The sequence below is a fragment of the Chelonia mydas genome, chromosome 10 (assembly GCF_015237465.2).
Source record: "Chelonia mydas isolate rCheMyd1 chromosome 10, rCheMyd1.pri.v2, whole genome shotgun sequence".
NCBI classification, from domain to species: Eukaryota; Metazoa; Chordata; order Testudines; family Cheloniidae; genus Chelonia; species Chelonia mydas.
The window spans coordinates 9,426,320-9,452,882 of record NC_051250.2 but is presented as its reverse complement, the minus strand read 5'-3'; the positions used below and the strand labels follow the sequence as shown (position 1 = coordinate 9,452,882).

The 26,563-nt window shown below is 48.3% G+C and overlaps 1 protein-coding gene across 3 annotated transcripts in view; it reads right to left on the bottom strand.

Annotated features, from left to right (window-relative positions):
* The window catches only part of FBXL18 (F-box and leucine rich repeat protein 18), a 93,677-nt gene that overhangs the window by 5,317 nt on the left and 61,797 nt on the right, over nucleotides 1-26,563 (bottom strand). The gene's annotated exons all lie outside the window — the stretch shown is intronic.

Sequence of the window (26,563 nt, the reverse complement as noted above, 5' to 3'; positions counted from 1 at the left end):
CCACCGCTGCACTGTCTACACAGCAGGTTATGGGCGGTGTAACTATGTCGCTCGGGGTGGGATTTTTCACACCCGAGAGACATTGCTATCCCAAAGTGTGTAGTGTAGACCTGGCCTCATTTATACATCCTTGCTCCCATTTCTTCCCAGTTCCCCTCCCTGCCCTCTTCCTGCTTCACCACACCCTCAGGATCCTCCTTCTTCCTTTCATGCTTCCTCTGGCTTTGGGAGTTCCCCCTCAGCCCAGCTGCGGCAAGGTTGCCAAGGGCTCTTCACACAAATCCACCCTTCTCCCACCAACATTAACTCAGCTACATTCAAATCACTTGGCCTGCAGGCTCCTTGGGGCAGGGGCCAGCTCTCTAGAAAGAGAGACAAACTCTCTACAAACTTATGGCACCAAGTAACCTGAATCACCTCCCTTTGGCCAAAGAGCCATTTGCGTCCATTGTGCCGTCTTGTTTAAACCAAGTTCCACGCAGCAAGGACCCTATCCCAGTGTATTCTGTACAGGGTCTCACTTTCTCTTGACATTGAAAGACATTTAAATGGCTCCTCCGTTTCAAAAGAAAGAATCCCCCCATTTCCCAAACAAAGCTGGGCTCATTCTGGCTGCTCGGAGCACAGGGAGTGTTTGTAAATCAGAACAGTGTTCAGAAAGTGACACTTCGCATGTTTTCCCATTTCCTTTTGTAGCTCCTTTTTATAGAGGCCAGGCCAGGGCTGTTTGGTTAACTGACCGTGGTTGGGTTTTGGCTGGCAAAGCCCACACCCCGAGGTTCATTGATCCAGCCAGCCAGTGCAGGGCTGTGTGTGTGTGTGTGGTTTTTGGAGGGGGGTGGGGGGGTAAGAAAACCTGGATTTGTGCTGGAAATGGCCCACCTTGATTATCATACACATTGTAAAGAGAGTGGTCACTTTGGATGGGCTATTACCAGCAGGAGAGTGAGTTTGTGTGGGGGGGGGGCAGAGGGTGAGAAAACCTGGATTTGTGCTGGAAATGGCCCAACTTGATGATCACTTTAGATAAGCTATTACCAGCAGGAGAGTGGGGTGGGAGGAGGTATTGTTTCATGGTGTCTGTGTATATAATGTCTTCTGCAGTTTCCACAGTATGCATCCGATGAAGTGAGCTGTAGCTCACGAAAGCTCATGCTCAAATAAATTGGTTAGTCTCTAAGGTGCCACAAGTCCTCCTTTTCTTTTTGCGAATACAGACTAACACGGCTGTTACTCTGAAACCTGCAGGGCACTCGTTTGCAGAGGAGTGGTTCCAGTCTGTGTCCACTGCAAGCCCTTTATGGGCCTTAGAGGTTCCTTAAATCCCCAACCAAGACATCCAGGATCTGGTCAAAGTTCAGCAGATCTCACCTAGGGGTTGCCACCCAACTGGGTTTTCATGGGGTGGCAACCCCTAGGTGAGATCTGCTGCAATTTCCATACTTGACTCAGGTTTATTTCAATGGTAAACAAGGGATCCATTTGGATGGAAAATTGGTTGAGGGGGGGGTGTTGAATTTTTCACTCCTCCCTGCCCCCCGCCCGCCCACCTTCAACACAGTCAGGGAGAGATTCCCCACGTGCAGCAGACTGAAGCTCTGCAGAGAGCCAGGCTGTCCCAGTGCTGTCACACGAGTGCAATTACTGCAGAGAGAGGCCATGGCAGGAAAATGAAACAAACAGTTTTGATTTATTGTTCTTGAAAAGAAATGGAGCATGTTGAAAGAAAGCACAGGAAGTCCTGGGGATAATAAATCCTGCTTAGGAGCAGATAAAGAAAACGTGCTTCAATTCTCGGGGACAGCAAGGGGGTTATTGGGAGGGCGGCCGATTAAAGTTTAGGGAGTCTGTTTTCAGAGCGGTTGTTACAAAGCCACAGTCACAGCTTCTGCTGCTCCAGTAGAAACTGAAATTTACAAATACGACTCCAGCCAGCATTTGGGTTTTGTCTAATTGAAGGGGAGAGGGAAATACTGCAAGCACTCCCTAAATCAGAGGAACACAGAGTGGCCCTGGCAACTTGACAGCAGCCCAAAGGCTGCACCTAATTAGCATATATGTTTACATACGAGCAATATACACAACCCTAATATTTGCTTGTACTTGACTCTTCCGAGGCAGATGATTAGAAATTGCTACTTTGCATTCATCAGCAATAAGCCTTCAGCCTCCTCATTTCCCAGTAGTTACAAGGAGAGGGCTAAACAATTGGCCCAGTTCCTAATCTTCGGTTGCTCTTCCTCCCCCATACATTTGCTCTCCACTGAGGCCCTATCTATATTGCAATTCCTACCATGTGGGGGGCAGAGGGATCTGCTGGGGGACCTTGCCTTGAATGTTATTATTTATTACTTTTGCTGCAGGAGCACTTGGGGGCCCCAGTCCTGGATCAGGGCCCCATGATGCTAGACACCATATACCTATAATAAAGAGGCAGTCCCTGAAAAGCCGACAGTTCAGGAACATGAATGGTGCCTCTATGCCACAGCCAAGGGCTTTTGCAGGGTGGAAGCATCAAGGTTAACACATGGCTCAGTCCCAAGGCCAGGCAAAATAGAGATTAAGGCCCTTCCCCATGCTACACGCCTTTTTGTAACCAATACATGACACTCCCCTGACCCAGCTGAAACAAACATGGCTGAGCTGGGTCTACCCGGCAACATTTTCACAACACAGCCACGCACTACTACCTACCACGCTCCCTGACTGCGTTTGCCCTGGTGCATCCTGAGCAGCTCTCCCTTAGTACTTCAGCAGGCAGTAGAGTAGATCTCCTGGAGGATGGACGGACTCACACACACACAGCAGCGCGCTCGAGGCGCTCCTACTGCAGAGAGCTGGAAGGAACGAGGAGCAGCCCTCACCATTACATGGGCACGTGTAGGAGGGCCCAGTAACACGCCCAGTATTAACACTCTAATCCTGGGCAAAGTTGTAGCTTGGCTATGGCAGTGCCAAGGGGGTTCCTGCGTCGGGGGAGCAGCACTGAAGGGGAAGCTGGTGCTGGAAATCCTGCACTTCCCCCTTGGCCCCATGCAAATGCATGGAAGGCGCAGGAAGTGGCTCCACCCCAGCACATGTAGCTGTGCTGAGACGCCTACGGTGCACCACCTATAGATCCAGCACCGTTTACTCTCTCCCTGTCGCTGTGGGGAGACCAGGAGAAACACAGCAAGTCAGGGCTCCCTCCTGGGCTGCGCCGGGGCAGTGCAACCATGCCTGACCCCTTGCTTGGGTCTCATGCTAAAACTATGATTCATGCCTCTTGCAAGAAGGGATTCTACTACAATGAAGAGTCATTCCTAGCATGAGAGAGTTTAGCTGCGGGCAGAGCACGTGACCCCATCTTAGGGCTTAAAATGGTACAGTGATAGGTGGCCAGAAACGTCTCTGAATAATCCAGGGAAGGAGGCAAAGAATTTACAGTCAGAGTGAATCAGTCACTACGGGTTTGATCCTGCAAGGACCTGTGCACTCCAGCTCCAACCCAGAAAAGCACTTATAGCCCATGGACATCAATAGGGCTTCGCACGTGCTTAAAGTTAAGCATGCGCTTACATGCTGTGCTAGACGGGGCTGGAGCACTCAGCACCCGATAGGACTGAATACCAGCAAGATCAAAAAATAACAGAAGTGCTTATGGGTGGCAACTTAAAACCTCTTCCAACTGAAAAAAAGAGAGTTTTGCTGTGGGTAGAATCAGCACATACTTGTTTCTGGCTGCATTTCTTGGCAGCTCCAGCGAGGAGTTGGCGATGCACAAATTTGGAAGCCTTGTTAAATCCAAGAGAAGTGAACAAAAAAGGCTGTTTTCTGAACAGAAGTCGCTGACAAATCTTTACTCAACGGTGGCCAGCAAAGGCAAAAAAATAAACGTTGCTACCCTCTCCTGCTTCTGTGCGACGTACAAGGGTCGCATCGGAGTTTTAAGCTGCATTCTTGCCGGCTTGCTTCTCACCAGAGGTGAAAGTAAGCCGGTACACCCTGCTACGGCGTACTGGCAAGAACCAGTGCACCATACTGGGGCAGCCCGGCTTCCCCAGGGGGCAATTCAAAGGGCCTGGGGCTCCAGCTGCCTCTGCCGCCTCGGTCCTTTAAACAGCTGCTGGAGCCCCACCGCTTCCCCAGGGCTCTGGCGGCTAATTAAAGGACTGGGGCAGTAGAAGCAGGGGAGCCCCGGGCCCTTTAAATAGCCCCCGGAGCCCCTGGCTGCTGCAGCTACCCCAGTTGGGGAGGAAGAGGAGGAGGAGAAGGAGAAGGGGGCGGGCACTTACCTTACAGGGTGGGCTGGCTCTGACCCCCCTCAGCCCCGCCCCTTCCGCCCTCAGCCCTGTCCCTTCCGAGCGCCAGAGCTGGCCGCAGCGTACCGGTAAATCACTCGACTTACTTTCACCCCTGCTTGTCACAGTTACAATGATCAGGTCCTCGATTCGCTTGCTGTGCTGGAGGAGCTTGGCAAAGCCCAATGGTAGGCGAGCTGTAGCTCAGGTTATATTCTCATAGGCCATCACTAGCAGAGTCTTCCTAAGATCTTCCTAATTTCCTTCAGCAAAGAAAGCGAAGCACAGACCTGGGTTTCAAATGGGAAGAAGCGAGCACACAGAAAGAGATTGTTTTAAAAACTTTGAAGCCATTTTTATACCAAGTGGAGGCACAGTCAAGGGCAGGAATGAAAGAGGTTTTAGGTTGCTTAAAATCCTATCTGATGGTATAAGCATTGGAGCTGTAAAAATACAGTCATCTACACCCAGATAAAGTAGGTTACGGGGTTCGATTCTACTTCCAATCCAGGGGAAAGACAGTTCTGAGCATCTCACCAAGTTTGCACTCAAGGGTGGGAGGTCTGAGATGCACAGAAAGGTTTGGTGTCGAGAAGGGGAAACTCTTTGCAGCCTGAAGCCTGGTATCTTAACTGACGAGCCAGTGCAGAAATAAAGCCCTCAGTTCACCAGGGTAATAACACAACACCAACAAAAGTACCTACATTTTACAGCTTCTCCCTGCGAGGCATGGAAGGCAAACTCCCCAAACCCAGAACGGCCTTTCGATAGATTCCCCAGTAAACTGGATCCAGATGCCCTGCCCTCCTCCCTAGAGCGCCTCAGAGGATTCCTCTGGGTCCAAACGCCCCTTTTTAGTGAAACGCTGGCACAGCGGATTCAAGACCATGGCTCTTCTCGGTCCTGATGGCCTTTGTCACCCATCACACTACCTAATCCACACTTTGACTATTCTGGCCATTCAGCTGCTAGAAACATCTTTGACCCACGCTGGGTCCTAAGGAACACACAGTATCTGGTTGACGGTGACAAGCTGGAGAAATCCCAGCTGCAAACTGAAGGGAGGGCTGGGGTGAGCTCTCAGCCTCGGAAAGAGTCACCCCTACTCAATGACCCTACACGACCCCTGCCACAGATGTCTTCTCTAGGAGCCTCATCCAAGTCCTTCTCCAGAACACTGTCTTTGCCTTTGGAGCAGTGCAGCCATTTTCAAAATGTTCCCTGGGGCCGGGGAGAGGGGAATGATTTCCTGAACGCTGCCCTCCCCCATCCTCAAGGAGCCGGGCTGCACACACTGCTATACTCCCACGACACTCAGCATATTTCCAAGAAGCTAAGTATAAACTTCCCCAGGTGATGTGCCCTTGGTATACATTTCTTTGCCTTCTTCCTCAGTTATTAGAAAGCCTTTGTGTTTCAAAGGGGATTTGGATAAATTCACTGGTCATTCACCACTCCTCACTACAACCACGCCTGCCTTGGGACACAAAGGCTAAGGAGGAAAATACAGGTTGTAGCTCCAGAGAGACTTAAGCCCAGATCCTCAAAGGTATTTAGGTGCCTTTGTGGTTCTGGGCCTTAGCCTTAATTCATTAAGAGATGGGCCAGAATCCAAACCCTGGCTCCAAACCTTCCTTGACTTCAAGTGTGTTCAGCTCCCGGTCACAATACTCTAGTAATAAGGAAAACAAAACACCCTTGGGGGGTGAAGCAGCAGCCTCCATCCAAGGTACAAAAGCAAGAGGAAAAAAAAAAAAAAAAAAAACGACATTCACTGCAACAACTTCCCCCCTTCACCCACTTCCCCAGCCCCGCACAAGCAGAGACCCAAGAAAAGAGCAGGAGAGGCCATGAATTCCCCCAGGGACTTCGCTGTTGCCAACCCAAGGCCAAGTCTCCACCACAGACCTATACTGGTATAACTATTGACACCCCTGAGTGACAAAATCCATACCTCGGAGTGACCTCCTCCCGCCATGTAGACAGCACTATGTCAACGGGAGGGCTTCTCCCATCAACATAACTACTGCCTCTTGGGGAGCAGCTGTGTCGCTGCAGCACTGTCCATGAAGACAAGCCCTAGCACAGGGAGGCATTCTGATACTACGACGATGAGCAGCAGAATAGAGCTCCAAGATAGAAAGAGAGGAAGGGAGTCAGACAACTCAAAAAGTTGTTCTTGATGCTATTTGTGAGCTAAAAGTAGGTGTGTGGCACAGTCAGCATCGTATCTCCCCAGCCAGAGTTACAGGTTAGCGTACAGTGACAACCTTGAGACACTGTATTCTGTGCATAACTCCACATTCACACACTCCATTTTTCACTGTTCTTCTTAAATGGCATTGGCAAGAATCTCGCTTCCCACAAAGAATTTGCAATAGGCTAAAGAGAACCCTCAGCTTTTTTGTGAGAACAGCCAGCAGTAGAAAAGCAAGGATTAAAAAAAATCCTTCAAAACCCACAAACCATGGAAGGGATAAAACCGACATGCTTCGGGGCACAAGCCAAACTCTAACTACCAGGGGCCAGGAGGAGATTATCCTGTAACATCCTCCTGTGAGCTTTCTTGCACCTTCCTCTGATGCATCTGGTGCTGGCCACTCCTGGGGATAGATGGGTTAGATGGGCCACTGGTTCACGATGACCATCCCTCTGTCCAGAATTCTATGACAGGTCTCTCAATGAGAGGGACAGCCATTTATCATTAGGGGTTGGGACATCAATGGACAAAATTTCATCCATTGGCTTTGGAAGAGATGGACGGAAGAGATGGACAAAAGGATTTTAGTCCCTAAAGGAGTCATCCCACAAACTCTTTGGGAAGTGGATGAAAAAGTCTCCACTGTCCCATTCAAAGAAGCCAAGAGAGAATTCAGGTTAAAGGCACCACCATCCCAAACCCTCTCAGCATCTGGGATTCTGCCTTAGCCCGACTGCAGAGACCATTTATATAAGAGGAAGAAGAAAAGAAAAATACTGTGAAGTAAAACCTTAGGGGCAGCTCCAAGCTGGCTGAGTGCCTCCCGGTGACAGGGAGCCTGGCTAGGAGCTCCTGCGTTGCGAGAAGATGGTGGTTCACTCCCTGCCGTGACTAGTCAGTCCAGGGACTTGACAATGACAGCCTAAATGGAGGACAAAACCAAAGCCAGTTCGTCACTTTGTACTGAAGTTGGGCACTGGAGATCAGAGGGGCATGGAGAAGGGGTGGGGCACAACACGCCCCCTGCTTTGGAATCCTCATGTGCCCATGCTTGGCTCAGGACTTACAAACGGCACCATCACCGGTCAGTTCCCACAGACTCCTGGTGTTCCATCCTTTCCTTTCCATGGAGTGTTGGAGCCCCAAACTTCCCCCATTTCCCTGATCCCTCTCACCCATCACATTTCCTGCCAACACAGGCAGGCCAGGTCTCCCCCCCTCCCCCCCATCAGCTGCAGGGGTTTTTATTGTGCAGCCACAGACACTCCCTCTGCCCAATGCTCTTCACATATCAGCACATTTCAAATGACAAGTGTGTGTGCTTGGTTTGCCTTTTATTTCCTAAGGGAAGCTCAGCTCAGACAATTGAGGGAATTCCAGCAAGGTTCTTGCTTTGAGTCTGTTCTCCAACTGCACGAGAGACACTTTTCTCCTTCAAAGCTACAGGCTCAGCCAGTGGTTTGGCTGGAATCTGAACCCAGAAGAGGCTCCCGTTACCAAATTTTTGCTGAAATCACTGTAGAAAACCCAACCTCTTGTGCTATTTTAGGAGCTTCTTGATGTTAAAAGCTAGTGTAGTACAGACACAAAAGAGATTCAGTCTGTCGTAAACACTGAGCTAATACAAGCATTTACACAAACCTCTGCCAATGCACAGAGGGCACTGCTGGAGGGAAACTTGTTGCACTCTGACTCATCACCGCATCTAGTAACTATTAGCACAATGCATGTCCAGAAATGGAAGTTCACCTTTCATCTCTGAAGACTGGAGTCATGAGTAAATCCCATTGAATTCACTCCCAATGGAAGTTACCTGTATGTTGTGATGGGAGAAATACGATCCTAGAATCAAGTGGTCTCTAACCTTATTTCTGATACTCATAGAATTTAAGGCCAAATGGGACCATCATCATCTAGTCTGACCTTCTGCACATCGCAGGCCACAGAACTTCACCCACCCACTCCTGTAATAGACCCCTAACCTCTGGCTGAGTTACAGAAGTCCTCAAACCATGATTTAAAGACCTCAAGTTTCAGAGAATCCACCATTTGCTCTAGTCAAACCAGCAAGTGACCCGTGCCTAATGCTGCAGAGGAATGTGAAACCCCCCGGGTCTCTGCCAATCTGACCTGGGGGGAAATTCCTTCCTGACCCCAAATATGGCAATCAGTTAGACTTTGAGCACATGGGCAAGACCCACCAGCCAGACACCTGGGAAAGAATTCTCTGTAGTAATTCCACCACCAGCCTTTGGAGATATTTGCTGGTTGGTTAGTTGGGGTGTGCGTGCGTGTGTGAGATCTGATACACCCACTCATGAAAGGTCCAAGATGGCAACAGCAGACCTGACCTGTTTTACTGAGGTGCGTCCCCAGGCTGATAGGAAGGAGGAGTTGGGGCAGGACTGGACTTACATGGGCACTTCAGGTCATGATTCATGTATTATGTCCAATCTGCATGAGGCCAAGCCATGGGGATGGGAGAAAGGGTAGGAGAGAAAGCTAGAGAATGGAAAGGGGGAAAGAATTCCAGATGCGGTGTGCCACAGTTTATTATTGCTTCTAAACCTCTCTCTCAGGACTACCCTCCTCCTCCCCAGCACCCTGACATCTTCAAAATCACTACCTCTGTCAAAAGTGCAGTAATTGTGCTTGTTGCAACAACCCCTGAGACAGCCTGGCAATCAATAGTGCAAATATTAAAACCCATAAATCTAACCAACCTTTGACACTAGACTGCAGTTTGCCGATCTAACCCCACAGATGTGATTTTTCATCTGGGGAGCAATGCAAGGGGTTGCTGATGACCTCTAGATTAAAGGGTCAATTTATTTTAACACCGCTCTTTTCCAACAGTCTTCTTTCCCCTCCCCCAACCCACCCCATGTTTTCATGTTGGAGTTTGATTGATTCTGCTGTTCAGACAATCAGGGTGCAGTGAGTAAAAAAAAAAAAAAAAAAAAGGGAAGAAAATGTCCTGGCATAGCCCCAATGCGCTCAGATACAAAATAATGGGGGAAAGATGTCATGTGAAAAGAATGCACGCAGGCAAACGCGGGAGGCAGATCGCGTATCAGCCCCCGAACCGCCCTTTAACCAAGACTAGTGTAGTTGGAACAAACACAGCACCACAAAGCAACAGAAAATATTCCCTTCCCCAGCTTGCCTGGAACAGAACCGTGTGGCTGAATAAACAGAGAGAAGGCACAGACCCAGCTGAATGCCGAAGAAGAGTGGGATCCCAGAGCCTTGAATGGGGAGATGGAAAGGGAGAAGGAAAAAAAATGGCCGAGCCCTTTTAGGCTTCTTTAAGATGTATACAGAAGAATGAAACTTCTTTAAAAAAAAAAAAAATTAAAGGGTTTGTTTTCTGATCTTCAATTCAGACATCACGTATCTTCTGGTGTTTGTTGTGAGCTATGGAATTGTAATTGATGGGCTTCCTTTACCCAAAGTTAGTCGGAGTTAAATAAAGGTTAAGCTTTTAAAAGAGGAAAGAAAGAAAAGGAAAAAGGCCCAATTTTCCAGCAGTAGATGCTTAAAGGGAGGTCCCTAAATCCATCTCTGATTTCCAAAGGGCTGCAGCACCCCCAGTTCCTATTCATATCACTGGGAGCTGTGAGTACTCAGAACATTTACACTCTGTGGGAAGGGGCCGAGTGTAACAGGAAGGCAGGGTCAGGCCACCATGGAGGACCAGATGGGGCCAGGGATTTGGCAACAGAGGCAGGGGACTCTCCCCACCTCTGCGTCACCACTTCAAATACAGAGCAGGTAGGTGGTGACCTTTTGACAGTGATTCGGTGGCTCAGGTATGAAATAAGCAGGTGACCTTATCTCAATCTCCAGTGGATACCTCTCTCCAAACCCATCATTGAGCCATCTCTGCTTACAAGAATGGCTGCTCTCCTGGGTGCCTGCAGCACTGCAGGCCAGGAATCGCATGAACTGGCAGAGCTGTCAAGGGACCACAATTTGGCGCAGCAGGGAGGCTGCAGGTCAGGACATGAGTCCAGCTGTGTGGAGGAAGCCTGCAGAGCTACCCACTCTCTAGCTCTCTTTCATAAGTGCTGGAATTAACTGAATTCCCCTAGAAATTAAAAAAAAAAAAAAAAAAGGAGAGAATTGCCTTCCGAAGGCTGCAGGGATCTCAGGGGCTCTGCCTAGGCCAGCAGGCTGGGACTTGTCGAGCTGAGTGCAAATGAAAGGACTCCTCAAGGGGCTGAAGGTCTGCAGAGGGAATGAAATAGACAAGTCTGCTAGGTTTCTGGTCTAGCTTACTGAACTTTATTCTCTGTGCCTTTAACCACATGGATTTGGGAGGCTACATGTCTTCAAAACAAGGCTCTTCCTTCTCTGTCCATCCTCCCCAGCTGCCTGGGGAGTGGCACGCCACTGCTGTAGAAGGAGCCTTAGTCTTCCGATTTGTATTGCAGCAGCTCCGCAGGCTCCAGTCAGGATCAGCTTCCCCATTGTGCAGGCTCTGCACAGACACAGAGGCAGACATGGTCCCTGCCCCAAAGACCTTATGGTTTACTTGAAGACAAAACACAAGAGTTGGGTGTAACAGACAACTGGAGGGAATGAGGGCAGGAGGAGGATAGCAGTGAGAGGAACCACAAGCCCCCTCTGTGTTTTCTCTCTCAGTCGCATGAGTGAATCCCGGAGTTGGGGTGGTTCTGGAGATCTGTTCCCACCTCTTTCCCCAGATGTGTTTTAAGCTCTGCTGAGGGTCAATAGATCCAAGGCCAGCCTTACCTTTAAAAGAAATCCCTCCTACTACAGAAAAGCCTGTCGGCCCTCTGAAACCAGAGGCCTAATGTATATTATCTGGTAGAAAGCAACTGCCCTCTTTGGAAAGAATTTCCAATCCACATTGGGACTGATCCAAAGCCTTTGGAAGTCCCAAATGGGCTTTGGTTTAGATCCTAATTGGGGACTTTCCTTGGTTAGAAGCCACTTTTAATAACCTCCCGCACCAGTGGCTGAGCTGTATCTTTGCAACAAAAGTTCTTTGCATCCTCTGCTCCTCTCTATCACCAACAAAAGCCAGTTCCTGCTCAGAGCTGAATGACCATCATCTCTGCAGGGGGCAGCGACAGCCATAAAAAAACCTGAGCTCTCTTCCAGAGCTCCTGGGCCTGAGGAGCTTTACAGCTGAAGTTGTTAGACATACCGCTCCCTTAAGAGCCTCCCTCCTCCTCTCTCTAATGGATCTTTAACTAGAAAGATTTCACCCGATCCCTGTAACGACACTGCTATGTCCTTCAGCTCCGTGCTATGCTGGGGTTCCTAAGGATCAGACATTTTTGGTGTTGCCAGTGTCCATTTCCTCCTCCACAAAGTCCTCAGTCTCCTGTAGTTCCTGGTTAGTTTCATACTAGGGAGGGTGTGATCGATTTCAGGAAAAAGCACCAAGAATGAGTAGTTTTGGGGCTTTACATGCTAAGATCAGTGGCCCAAAATATTCAATACAGCCATGCCAAAAAAAAAAACCCCACAAACAAAAAGGCAGGAAGCTCTTATACAAAGCCTTATCTGCACTGGGATTTTTGCCCCCAGTATAACTGTCCTGGTGCAATCATAAGTGTAGACATGGTTTACTCCAGTGCAGAGAGATTCACATAAGTGCTGCTATGTCGACTTCAAACCAGAATAAGCAGTTCCACTAAATCGCATTCACACTAGGGATCTGCACTAATGTAGCTACTCCAGTGGCTAGTAGACAAAAGCCTAATTTCCACACAGCATCCCACGGTGACTAGCTATTTCCACTAGTACATGTGTCCAGAACAGGAGCAACAGATCAGGGCTGCTCTCCTATCTCCACTATAATCTGTGTTACCTAGGGAAGCCATGGTGATGTCCTTGAGAAGCGTGGAGAGCATTGTGCAATTCCTCTTGGAGGAATCATCCCTCTGTGCACCTGCAGTGTCTTCTTGTTTAAATCTCATTCTTACACTCCACTTCCTGCAATTATCTCTGCAACTGATCAGTTTGGTTCCTCTCCAGCTTTTAAAATAAACGAGAACTCGCACGCCCTGGTTATTTCTTTTAACAGGTCAGTGCCTCCCTATGGGTTTCACAGTGTGTTTGTGCACTGCAGCCACTGATGGAAGGATTTATAAAGAACTCAAAATACTCCCTATATTTTGAGAGTCAAAGAGGAGCAAAAACCACTGTGAAAAGTGGTTTTTTTATCTCATGTAAGACAACATTTTTTAATTAATATCACACCACACCACACCACACACACAGCATAAACATGGCATCTCCTTAATATCTTAAAAGGCATGAAATCACGCACTTTAATTAATCTATCTCAAGGGGTAAATAACCTAGACTTAAATTTATGCCAAAAGGAAGGGGAAAAGTCCAAGATAGACAAAGATTTGCTTTCCCCAACTTTAAAATGGTATATATATTGGGTGTTTAGTTCAGACAGGCCAAAGAATTGTCTACTGGCTGCTCAAGTTCAGCTGAATTCACATTTGCTTTCCCACCCCTCTTAAATTTCTTTTGTTTGTTTGCATTGTACTTTCTCCTCCATGCCACACGAACTTTAATGGAATCCTACTGAGTAGGAATACGGTCTGAGAAGGAACATACTCTTGCTTTAAACAAGCCTCCTTAAGGCTTATTGTGTCCCTCTTCCCAGCTTTCTCCCTGACCTGAGCCATGGGACAAGGCCTAATTTTGGTGAACCCCAGACCATGGCCCAGATGAACCACTGACCATGGAGATTAACTTGCCTAATGGACACTTTTATGCCTGTTTGGAAAGGAGACATGATGTGCTTTTACGTTACTCAGATATAAGTCTCAAGCACCATTCCTCTCCTCTTACACAGCAGGCAAGGCAACTGCTATTAAGCATCCAGACAGTTAAAAGACTTTCAAAAATTCTTCTAAATCTAACCTTACATGGGAAACACAAAGAATTGCAAGAAAGGAATCTGAATTCTTACAATGAACTGGACTTACAGCAGTCGGGGCCCGTTCTGCAGGCATCCCTGTTTAAACTGTTCCAGAGAATGTTCCCAAGGCTCTGTGCTGATCCAGACCAATGCTGTGGTGGTTATGTCTGCACCAAACATGAAACTGCTCCTGCCTAGCTCTTTGGTTTGTCCCTTTTGTACCTTAAATGCATTTAAAAGGAATCCTATTTAAAAATCCTGCCCTCTGTTACTAACACCTTCCATTAATGCATCTGATATGATTTTTGAAATCTAGTTCACTTTTCTTCTGCTGGTGGCATTTACAGCTTCCCTCAGTTTGGACTGTGAAAAGACTGGAAACTGGTCAGTTTCACTTTTGTTTAAAGGGAGTTCCCTGACAATTTCACTTTCAGGCTCTCTTTGGGCTGTTACTAGAAGTTGCAAACACTGCAGGAAATTACAAGGGGGGAGGGGTAGTTTTTTTTTTTAAAAAAATCATTATTTTTAAACACTTTCCAATGGGTTTTATTTTAAATAATGGAAATATGTTTTATTTATCTTAGGCTTTGTAAAAGCTTGTTTTAAATAGGACATCTTAAATCGGAGGCCTAAACTAACCAGGAATAAATCTTTTGGAAATTAAATCTCTGTTGGCTCTTCATTAGATTTTCAGAGACACAACTGTACGGGTCCCGCTGCCTTAGCCAGTGGGAATGGGGAGGTAGTTGCTCTAAGCATCTAACTTTAATGTTCAGCCAAAGAGCTCACTGGGCAGTTGGGGCTCTCCGTGAATCCTGGCGTTCTATACTACCACAGCCTTCCAGAGTTTAAATCCATTTGACGCACAGAGACTGGAATTCATGGAAAAATAACTTCACCACCCTTCTGAGGGGTAAGGGTTAGGGCTTTTGTTCTTTTGTCATCCTAGATGATTTGCGCATATTATAGACTTGAAAAAAACATTGGTGCTACCCGGAGGGAAATTACTGACATTTAAGAAAACTTGGGTGACTCGGTTGCTTTGCAGAAGATCAAAGTTTGAGTCTGCTTTTTAAAATCTGCATCAGAAAAATGCGGCAAACAGAAAAAAAAATAAATTTGTGCTCTTCAATAATTCATTTTAAAAAAAATTATTCCCCATGTCCCAACTTCCATACAGAAAAGAAAATGCCATAAAAAACCCCACCACAGAAGGGGGGGGGTGGTGGAAAAGGGGAATCCAACCACCTATCATAAACATTGAAGGGGCTGTTTACTGGATAATTAGTGTTTCAATAGAATTGCAAAGCACATGCAAACAGGGAAGGATCAGTAAGAAAAAAAAAAAAAAAAGAGGGCCCACCTTCATAAATGCAGACAATGTTTATGAAAGCTCACTTTGATAAGGAGCTGGGCAACATTCAGCCCAGATGTTCATGTGTCAGTGAAGGGAGGGCAGGGAGAGGAGGTTTTAAATTAATCTTCACAACTAGAAAGGCGCTTGTAACACGCACCATATGGGTACAAATATCCATTAACCCCCCCAACCAGAGCAGCCTGCTTGGTATCCGACTGTGACTATGATGTTTCCAGCCCAGTCAAGGGCTCCTTAACCTCATCTCTCCCCCCACCCCATAGATCCCCTCTCTCCAATCACAGCTTCCTCCTTCACAAAATATTCCAGGGAAGAAAAACCATTTTAAAAAACGCCTGCCCCCAGTTTCTTTCACAGGCATTTTTTTAAATGCAAGCCCAACTGCACAGTGCAATTCAACTTCTCCACCTCTAGTTACAAAATCCTCTCTCGAACATTTTTATGACAACTGCCTCCCCTCTCAAAAATCCATTTGCCCAGGAGTGATTTTTTTTAAACCCTCCCCAAACTTTGGGGGTTTTTTGGGGGAGGGGGAAGGGGTGTTTATTAAATGCAATTATTCAAATTAATCCCGCTAATGGAGTCGTCTGCGGCATGTTGTGCATTCAAAGGAACGTTTTGTACCAATTGCATGGCCAAGCCGCCGCCCTGCAGAACGAGTTGGTGTAAAATCGTTACACCGGGACCCGAATCAAACAATCAATCCATCAAGCGCCCACGCAAAGGAGACCCAGAGCACCTCACGCACCCCAATACCGCACCCGGGGGCGCGGAGAACGACTCCCGCACGTAACAACGCCACAGAGAAGCAACAAGCGGGCTGTTCTCTACCTACACACAAATGCTTGCTGATGGGGAAGGGGTTGCAACATACCAAAAACCATTTAAAAAAAAAAACCCACCCTCCACCCAATCCCCAGAGAGCAGCAACATAAATGGGGGGGTTTACACACGCAACAAACCCAACGGCACTGCTTTGTTGCGGGGTTGGTTTGGCGGTTGTTTGGTTGTTTTTTAAAAGTCTAGCGAAAACCCCAGGGTGAGCTCTGAAAAGCAAAACTACCGGGGACTTAAAGACCCACACTCAGCGCCGGCCTTTGCCGCCTCCCTAACCTGCATCCCATCTGCGCACACGCAACCCCCTCGCTCGCGCATGGACGCTTAGAAGGAGCCTTTCCCCGGGATCAAGGACACGGGCGAACGCTGCTGAATGCACAATTCGGGAGCCAGCTGCGCAGTCCCCTCCACGGTGCCCTTGGAAAAGTGAAGCCCCGGCCACGTTCTCATTTGCGACCCCGAGCGAGGGCCCCCCCCCCTCCGGAAACCGACCGCCCAGTCTAGGGCTAGCCAGGCTGCTCATGGGCCCCCAGCGGAGAGCCAGGCACAGGAAAGTGGAGCCTTATTTTGGTTCGGAGGCTCCAAGGAGTTTGCTCCCTTGCAAAGCGGAGTACGCCCCGGCGCTCCTGCTGCGGCTCGCACACCCGCCTCTAGCTCTGAGCGGGGCGGCGGGCTGTGCCTTGGAACCCCATGCCGCCGTGCCAGGCTGTTGCAATGAAGCACCTGGCCTCCCTCGCTCCTGGCTGAGCCTTTCCACAGCTCTTCAGTCACCAGTTGCCTCCTCCCCCTGTAAAGACCAGCAGAGCCACAGGTTACTTGGCTTGATCTTAAAGAGACCTCAGCCCTTTAATCATTCTGATGGAAAGCCAACACTCTCACTCTCTCTCTCTCTCTCTGCGGGAATCAGCAATCTCCTGGCTGCAGGCAAGTCTGGTTTTGAACCTTATCCTCCCAACTTGTTCCCTTTCTTCCTCCTGAATAGCTGCAGTGGAATTTTTTGTCTATGCACTCCCATTGTGGCACAGCCGAAAGTTGAGAGATTTTTTCCACCCCCCTTCTCTCTCTCCCCTAGAGGGAAAAAAACCCCACATTTTTGTACAAAACAATTTGCTGTCACAACTACCTATAGATCCCTTCACATCTGCTTGATCAGTAACCAGTCAAAACAAGTTTTCTGCTCCCGTCAGCCCTGCTGGGGCTCATGGAAAGCTCTCTGTTTTCCTTCTGCTGGGTACATCTATATCCCAAACCAGGCCAGGAAAGGAAGGAACACAGCACAATTCAACATCATGTGTGAAACAGGAAAAAAGGAACAGCTGACACGTTTGGGGTTCTAAAGTGTTGTCTCTCTAATATCCTGAGACCGACAACAGCTACAAGGCCCGGGTGAGGTACTGTCTTTTACTGGACCAACTTCTGTTGGCGAGAGAGACACGCTTTCGAGCTTATGCAGAGTTAGTCTTCTAGGTCACATTTGGGGTTGTTTTTTTTATGATAAGTAAGTTGAATTTAGAGAGGACCAGGAGAAGGAGGAAACTTGTAAAGAGCATCCCCATCACCTCCCTTCTCCAGGCAATCTCTGCTTTGATAGAGGTCTCTTGGAACGTAAGATGCATCCCAAAGGGCCAACACATAAGTGCAACAAGCCATATCCTAGTGAGCACCTGTGACAGCCACCCTCTTGGCCAGCACACCAAGGACCTACAGAGTTATCAACATGAGTCTCTATAATTTGAGCTCATGAGCCAGGCTGTCAAGGTGGGAGTTGTAACAGACCCATATTCTCTATGGGTTGGGTACAAAGTGGGATCTCCAACACCCACACACACGAGTTACACATCATGATTCTGTGAAGAACTGGCATGTGTATTTGAGCACTGCTTCCCTCCACTGGGCAGATTTGGGAATGCCTGACTGTGTGTCAAAGACCCTGTACTGCTAACAGCTAATGGAGATTCTCCATTCATTTAAGTGGCTGGGGTCTGTGCTTTTGGAGCAAGAGGATCTGGATTCTCTCTCTATTGTCTTGATGGAGTTCCAAGCGTGTCACCATGTTGTGGAGCACAACAAGAGCTGCAAATTTCCTACTTAGACATGGATCTATGGCAACACAATGTTTTTCTATTACTGTGTACAAGGACTTATTTTTTAAATAAAAATCAAGTTTATTGGCAGGACCTAAGGTGCATCTCTGGGGTGCCCCAGTCTGTGCTGCGGGGAAAAAGGTGCCACAAGAGTTATTTGCCTAACTAGAGGTGCTGCTCTCAGCTGGTAATATAGCGAGAAGCTCACAAAAGTTAGCAACAGCCTTCTCAGTCCATCTCTCTGCTCCCTATTGTACATACCAATTAGTGTTTTGTCCTGTCCAATTTGTGGTACTTATGTGGCCTCCATTACCATAGCAGCTGAGTGTATTTATCCTCACACACACCCCCCCCCCAGAGGTAGGGCAGTGCTATTATCCCCATTGTACAGGTGGGGAACTGAGTCCCTGAGAGGCTAAGTGACTTGCCTCACATCAGACAGGAAACCTGTTGCAGAGCACTGGAAACCCAGGTTCAATTCCCTACCCACTGAACCATCCTGCCTCTCTTCCAAACAGCCTGAGCGATGAGGCTTCCATTCCAGCGAGTGCAGCACCAAGCTGATTGCAGGCAGGCTCCTCATTCTGACTGAGCTGGGAGAGCTCCCCTATCTCAGCCTGTTACTCGCTGGGGACTTCAACTGTTTTTCCGGCAGTCCAGACACAGACAACGGTCCCCACCCATCCGGCTGCAGCAAGGGCCTTTTCATGTCACTGCCATCACATGGCACTGCTGCTGTCAGAGGGGCTGTCAACGCCCCGGTAGATGTATTTCATCAGCAGATCAACTCCATTCTTGTCCAGAGACTGTACTGCATTTTCAACATCATCGGCTATGAAAGAGATGAGGATGAGCAGGAATGCTGAGTGAACAAACCCGGCTGGGCAGGAGACACCAGATCTCCAACCCACCCTGGAGCTGGCTGATGGTGACTCACTGCACTCTTTAGGGAGGCCCACAGGCTGAAGGAAAGACAGATGAGACACGCCCCCTCTCCCAGCCAGGTGATGATGTAAATGACCCTTTGTAACATGGGGATACACAGTGTTTCCTTGCATTGGGGTGTGGCTCCTTATAGACCTGATCCTGTAAACTGCTCCGCACAGGCAGACCTGCACAGAACCCCATTCACTTCAGCACAGATCCACATGGGTCAGTCTTCACTGAGCTCATTACAGGGTCGAGGTCTTAAGTTCATGGTAAACATCACCATCACACCATCTCCTGATCAGCCAGGATCAAATAGACCAATGGTTCTCAAACTTTTATTTCGCAGACCACTTGAAAATTGCTGACGGTCTCAGCAGACCACTTAATGATCTTTCCAAATGTTGTTTGTACCGTTAGCTAACTGTTGTAAAGCGCTTTGGATAAAAGTGCTATATATATTAAAAAAACCAAACCTTAATAATTAACTTTTTGTTCTACAAATAAAAGCACACTACTCATATTTTAATATCAGTAGTCTTACCTTTCTAATGTGATGGATGTGCCCTCTCTCCCTGACTGTGGCAGCCCCCGAGCTGGGGCTGGGAAGGAGGGGGAGTCTCTCTCCTACTCCCGCCATAGCAGCCACAGAGCTGAGGCCAGGAAGGAGGGCTGTTTGGCCCCGGCAGCCGCAGCCTGGAGCTTGGGAAAGTCACCTCTTTCTCTGGCTGCTGCAGCCCTGCACATCCCAAATTCACCCACCCCCTCTTCTTACCCCACTGCCCCTTCCCACCTACCTCCTATTCCCCCCAAGGCCACCACCTCACCTTGTGTGCGTCTTCTCCAAGGTCCAGGCACCTAATTAGTGGAGCCATGCCTGTGTGCGGCCCTCCAGGCGTGCACCTGAGAGGGAACTATCCACAGAGCACCTGAATGGAGCTCGTGGACCACAGGTGGCCCGTGGACCACAGTTTGAGAACCTCTGAGATAGACCAAGCAGGTGGAAAGAACTAGCACACCATTGAGACAGGACGCAAGAAGAGTTTAGCTGGGCTGGTATGTCAGGGTTACAGATGCTATGTATGTGTATGTGAGGAAAGAAGAATGCAAAGGCCATAGTTCATGAAGTCAACAGGTCCAGAGGCTTAACAAGAGATGCCTGACAGACCTCGACCAGCCTTCAGCACGGTGGATCTAACCTGGAGAAAATGGGACTGACAATTGGGAAGAGAGTTAAAAGGGTGGAGGAAAAACGAAAGGAAGCAGCAAGAGCCATTAGAGCAACACACCTGGAGTTAGATCTTTTTTTAAGAAAAACCTCGGTGCCTTCTGGAAGAATGAAGGGTTATAAAATATTGAAAAGATGTCTAGAACGCCCAGCCAATCGATCCAGGAAGATGATCAAAGCGTGTGCGCGCTCCACTCTCTGGGTCTAGCTGGAGGAGTGGAGCGGGAAAGGGGTTTTATACTTCCTTGGAGGGAGGGATCTTGGCTCTTTTGAAAATGAACATTAAACCAGATCCACTCAATGTCATTCGAGCTTATAGGATTTCACAAACCTAGTGGAAAGGCAGTTGGGGATTGGGGCAGCAAAAGTAACAGAGCGGAGAGGATCTTAGAAGTAGCAAAAATGCCCCAGCAGGAGCTTGATTTACCTCTTAAAAGGTGGGAACTTTTACCGCTAACCACATTCTTTAGCTAAGGTTTAAGGTTGCCCTTTTGCACCCAGATATTTTGGGGAACTCTGCTTCACTGGAACAATCTGTTCCCAAGAAAGAACAAAGCAGCAAGGAAGGGAACTGGGCAGCAGTACATGCTGAGAGTTGCAACATCAGAAGGGTAGGACATGAACTATTCCTGGCTTGTTGGCTGCTTTTGAAGCAGGTCTCAAAGCCCTGGATATTTTGCTGGAATGTCTCCTGTATATGATCATAACTGTTTATGCAAGTGTTAGCCCCGGAATGGCTGAGTTATTTGTAACGTGCAGAAGACCAGAGGCAAGGCATTTATGTAATTTTGAGCCGCAGTTATTGTTCTATTTTGTAGCGTAAGTGGCCATTCTGTGCTTTGCTCCATTACAGACAGCATGTTTTGTTAAGTGTGTGGATTTAATGTGCACACATTCTTAGGCTACATAGTGGAGTGCAGCTCTGTACAGGCTTTCTGCTCTGCTACAATCAGGGAGCAACTGGAATATTTTCTATTCTATTGGTCTTTTTTCTCCCGTTCTCTCCTATCCCAGAGGGGAAGGGCTGGCAAAACTGAAACAGATCCTTAGCTGGGATGAATCAGCATAGCTCCACCAAAGTCAGTTTACACCATTTGAGAATCTAGCCCAGTGATGTAACTCCACTGAAGTCAGTGTGGTTACATCAGGGATTAATTTAGCCCAGTGGTTTTCAACCTGTGGTCTGCGGACCCCTGGGATCTGCAGACTATGTCTCAGGGGTCTGCGGAAAGTTGTCGTTACCATAGAACAGTGGTTTTCAGCCTATGGTCTGCAGATTCTGGAGGGTCCGCAGATTAGGTCTACAATTTCCAAAGGGGTCCACACCTCCACTCAAAATATTTTAGGGGTCCACAAATGAAAAGGCTGAGAACCACTGCATTAGCCCATGGCATGGAGGCAAGAGCACTGGGTACAGCTTCAAGTCAGCCATTTTACTTGATTGTACATTGTGTCCTTGGGACACACTGGTGGCTAATTCTTCCCTGTGTAGAGTATCACACTAACGACGGGAAAAACTCCCGTTGACTTCAATGGACCAGGGTCTGGTCCTGGGTGAATGCCCTACCACCTGTCCCTGCACCATCCACAAACAGCCCCCCCCCCAAAAAAAAAATTAAAAGTAAATAATACTGCAGCCATTCAAGCTGTAAAAGACAAAGATCCACCAGCACATTTTACATGCTTTAACAGGTCAGACAGTTTTTGTACAACCCTTTAGAAATGTGGGGCTTAACCTAACGGGAATAGAAGTTTCCAGGTTTACTTGTGTTTAAGTTGAGCAAGCCAGGCACAAACATTAGAAGCCAAACACAACAACATGGTATCAGTGCAGGGGCAGGGATGCAATGGAGGGATGGAGCCAATGAAGCCCTGAAAGCATCCCCCCCCTCCCACCCTGCTTCTCCCTCCCCATAAGAGCAGGGCAAGGACAATAAGCTGTTGTTATGGTTATGGGCATTTATGTCTCACTGACAGATGTACGTCGCTGTACCAGCCAATTAGGGATGCCCCTCAGGCTCCAACATCATACTGGCAATTGGCCAGGGAGCTCCAGCCAAGTGCCCAGAATGGCTGCTTGTGTCCTGCCTCTGTCCTGGTGCACAAGAGCCAGAGAATGAAACTGATCAGAATCATCAGTGAAACTAACCAGGCTGGACTGGAGTCCCACTCTGAGCGCAATGCAGGCAGTAAACAAAGAGCCTGCATTCCCACAAGTCTGTTAGCAACATCAGTAAAGGCGTATCTACACAGACAGATTGCTTGTCTCAGCAGTGTCCTTTTAACCTTGTATGTTTCTTTGAACATACAAGCTTCATGCTTCATCTTAGCTGAGAACTGAGAGCTTTTGGTGCAGAAAAGGAATCAGGGTGCTAATGCGCAGGCTACTAATGCCAGAAATGACAAGCTACTTATGCAAGAAGTGACACACGGTTTCCATCCCCCACACCAGCACCCGTCCCACATCACAAAGGAAGCAAAGTGGGGACCCAGACTTGACACAGGGCTTAGCAGGTTGGGTTTGGAGCCTGCTAGTGGCTGCTATATTGTTTGTTCTAAAGGTGGAGGAGACGTCAGGGCAGACAATGGGTGGAAAAGCCAGAATGGGGTGTGACAAGGTACAGCTAGGTAGCATGAACCAGCAGAACCACCCTGACAAGGTATCTGGGGAGATACCAGGCATGCCTCCCCTGCACTGTGCCTTTTCTGCCATAGATACTTAAAGCAGACTAATCACCCTTCCTGCTGCAGGTCATATAGACCAAAGCTGGGTGCAGGAGAAACAGCCCAGCTTTTGGGGCTCATAGGAATGGCCCCTATTACAGAGACACCAGGGCTCTCTGAATATTTCTCCATGCTCCTAGGCTCTGTACCAATGTGCACAGCCAGCCTGACTCAAAATACGGCTCCAAGGTTCTCTCCCTAATGGGGCTAGTTCCAGTTGAGTCCAGCCACATTTCCACATCAGGGAGCTCCCCGATAACCGCTGCACAGAGGGGCACTTCTTAGAATTCCCTGCTTCAGCCGAGGGTTTTAGCTATTGATGAGCCTGAACCAAAACCCAGACTTCAACTGAACAGCTCAGGCCCATCTCATGCACTTTATGCCATAGTCAGAACCTATTCTCTAGCAAGGGGTCAGTCCTGCACTCACTGAAGTCAATGGGAAGGGTGCGACTGACTTCACCAGGGGACTAATCCTAATGGAACATTGTCAGCAGGTGCCTCCTGGTCCCAATTGGCAGCTAGGTTTGGGGACAGAATGGGCTAGTGGTCCTTAGAGCTACTGGTGCACCAGCAGAAGTCAACAAAAGGATTGTAATTGCATCTCCTGGAGTTTCCACTAGGGAACAGGTCTGAGCTGTGATCACTCTGGTGCGGTGCTTTAAGATTTCCTTCTTCCAGGGGAGAGGAAAGGTGAGAGAAACGGCACAGAGGTGCCGCAGAAAACATTGGTGCTCCTGGGATGGCACTGAAAGGAGCCCCTTCCCTTGCGGCACTGCAATTAGGATTTAACCCTGGGATTCCCCTAATGAACACACACCCGTAATTAACATAACCAGCCACGAGGGACACCATTATTCCCAGTAACATGACTATTAGGGTCTCATTTACCAGGCTTTATAGAGGAAAAAGAAACTTGATTCTTCAAGGAGAGCGGGAATAGAAAGATTCAGGTTCTCTGACTACACCTCAGACAGCATATTTAACCCTTTACAATGAATTGTAGTGGCCAAGCCCAGCCTGGCCAGTGGTTCTTGATCTTTTCCACCCTGTGTTACTACAGAACATCCTCACCCTCCCCTTGTTTTGGGGGCCCCATCCCATTTAGCCAGACAGAAAGTGAGGGTGGTTATTCCCCCCCCCCCCCCCAACATATTCTTGACTCTCAGGTTGAGAGCCTATGTTCTAGACAATAAGGGTCCAGTCCTCAGCTGGTGCAAATCAGCATCACTCCATTCAAGTCAATAGAGCTATGGCAATATACAACAGCTGACGATTTGGCCATCAGAATGTGTGTGAAATAATCTGTCCAATCATCATTTTCTCCCCCATATTTCCAAGGACATGCCACCATCCCACCATGGCCTGGCAATGGATGGAGATGGCTTTTCAGCAGGGAGTGGTGAATAGATGACTAAATTAGATTCAGGTTTGTATCGCCAAGTTTAAGGGTGCTGATATCCAGGTTTTGGTTCAGCCCATTGTAAGGAGATCATGTTTCTCCCCCCCCATTCTATGGTGAATTTGGGGTCTGCATTTGGATTTTACACCCCACAGTTCAGGGGTGTTTGAATCTGAAGTTTTATTTCACACTCACCGCTAGACCAAAATACATCTTTTCCTGCACAGGGTGGGACTTTCAATATCATTACAGTGATTTAGATGAGGTTCAGTGCTGAACTCCCTTAGGGGTTTTTGAAAATCTCATACATCAAAACATCATAGTGTTTATGATTCTATGTCCCACTTAAAACCCATCAGCAAAGAATCGATTCCAAACAATCCCCCGGAAAAATGTCCTTTCCATGGTGGTGAGAAACCTCTCAGCTCATGGCCTCTCCCTGTAAGGTTGTAACAGAGCAGAAACCAGAGGAGAAATTAACATTTTTATTTTGCGAGAAGTTCCCAACTTGTGCCTAAAAGGCTGGATACAGAGATTCGAGTACAGCTTTGGATCAAGAGCTCCTAGGAAAACACTGAAGGGCAAAGGAGATGAGGGCAGTCTATGTCTGGCTTCTCTCTAAATACTTTATAGCTCTCTGCACCAGCCTGCCTCGCAAACACTAACAAATCTACCCTCTCCACACCCCTGTGATATTATCAACCCCACCTTACAGGCAGGGAATGGAGGCACAGAGAGATTGATTTGCCCAAGATCACACAGGGCAAGCTTGATGGCATTTCTCTGGCTATCTGAATGTAATGCAATAACTTCTGAACACTGCATCAGTTATCTCCAACACCAAAAGAGGAGAAATAATGTGGTGGGGGAAGGGAGGCACACAGAGCCCCCTGGTATGGGAGAGAAGAATGGGGGATCCTAGTATGGGGGGGCACACAGAAGTCCTGGGAGGGGTGAAGACTGGTGGACACTGGTGGGGGGAGGGTACACAGAGCCCCTCATGTGGGAGACTGTGTGAGGGGGAAGATGCAGAGTGTCCCAGAAATAGAGGGAAATGGAAGGGTGGCACCCAGGGCACTTGTAGGGGGAATGAAGGGAGGCAAGGAGTCCCTGGGGAGTACAATGAGCCCAGCCTTCTGAAGCAACAAAGTGTGAGACCCCCCCTCGTGGTGAAGCCACGAACTGAGCCCCAGTCCTCCTGTGTCCTCAACCTGTGCATCCCCCAGAAACCACCCTCCCTCCTTGACACGGCTGCTTAGTGCTGGGTTCCGTGCAGCGATCTCTGAACAGGACGGCACCCAGTCAGCCGTCACGTCAGTACACAGCCCCCTAGCACAAACAGGGCTGTGTCATTTTAACACTGGAGTTTTCTTTCTCTGTAAAAAGGAAGTACGGCTGTTCGCAGAAGGCTCTCGCTTAGGGGAACGCCTGGAGTCGGCATGTCTTCCTAGAAGGGCCGTGAAGCGTCCAGAGAATATCAGCCTGGGTGTGCACTCTGGGGGAGGAGGAGCAAAGGACGAGGACCATTCTAGTCCCTAGAGGACTGGAAATCACATGTTCTCTCACAGTATCTACTACCTGCAATCTAATGCCAAAGTTTAGCAAAGCCCCTTCACTACACATCCAGGCCCTAGGACTCAGACACCACTTTGATCACCATACACTTCTGGGACCTTTTCATTAGCACTGTAAACCACCCACGGATTCTGGGCCACCGAATCCTGCTCTTTAGTGCAGTCACACCACACAAGTGCAGTGCCCTGAACAATCCAGTACAATGAAAGAGCCCTAATGTGTAACTCTACTCTGAAAGATGACTCTGTACAAGTGACATTGGGAGGAGGGATAGCTCAGTGGTTTGAGCATTGGCCTGCTAAACCCAGGATTGTGAGTTCAATCCTTGAGGGGGCCATTTAGGGATCTGGGGCAAAAATTGGGAATTGATCCTGCTTTGAGCAGCGGGTTGAACTAGATGACCTCCTGAGGTCCCTTCCAACCCTGATATTCTATGATTCTATGACACGGTCAGGTCCCAGGCTTATTGTGTCTCAGTGATTGCCAGGCCAAATGTGCTCCATTTTTGGGTGAAAGGATGTTTTTCCCCCCCCAAACTGCCAGAACTGTAAACTCCAGGCCATATGCCACTTCCAATCAAGTCAATGGAAAGACTCCTACTGATTTCAATGGGAGGTGGATCAGGCCCCGTTTATGTATCTGAAGGCTTTCTATGCTGCACACCAGAGTACCTAAGAGCTGAATACAGACTGGGATCTGAGAGCCAAGCTGGGTTCTTTCCCTCTTGCACACCACCACTACTGAGATTTCGGCCTGGTCTACACCTACAACTTAGGTCTACCTAGCTGCGTTGCTCAGCGGTGTGAAAACTGTTGCGCCCTAAGCAATGTATTAGGTTGACCTACCCCCTGGTGTAGGCCAGGCTAAGTCAACGGAAGAATCCTTCTGTTGACTTAACTACCACTGCTCGGGGAGGTGGATCAACTACATTGAAGGAAAATCCCCTTCCAATGATGCAGGAAGCATCTACACTATGGTGCTACAGCTGCAGTGCTGTAGCAAAGACATACCCAAAA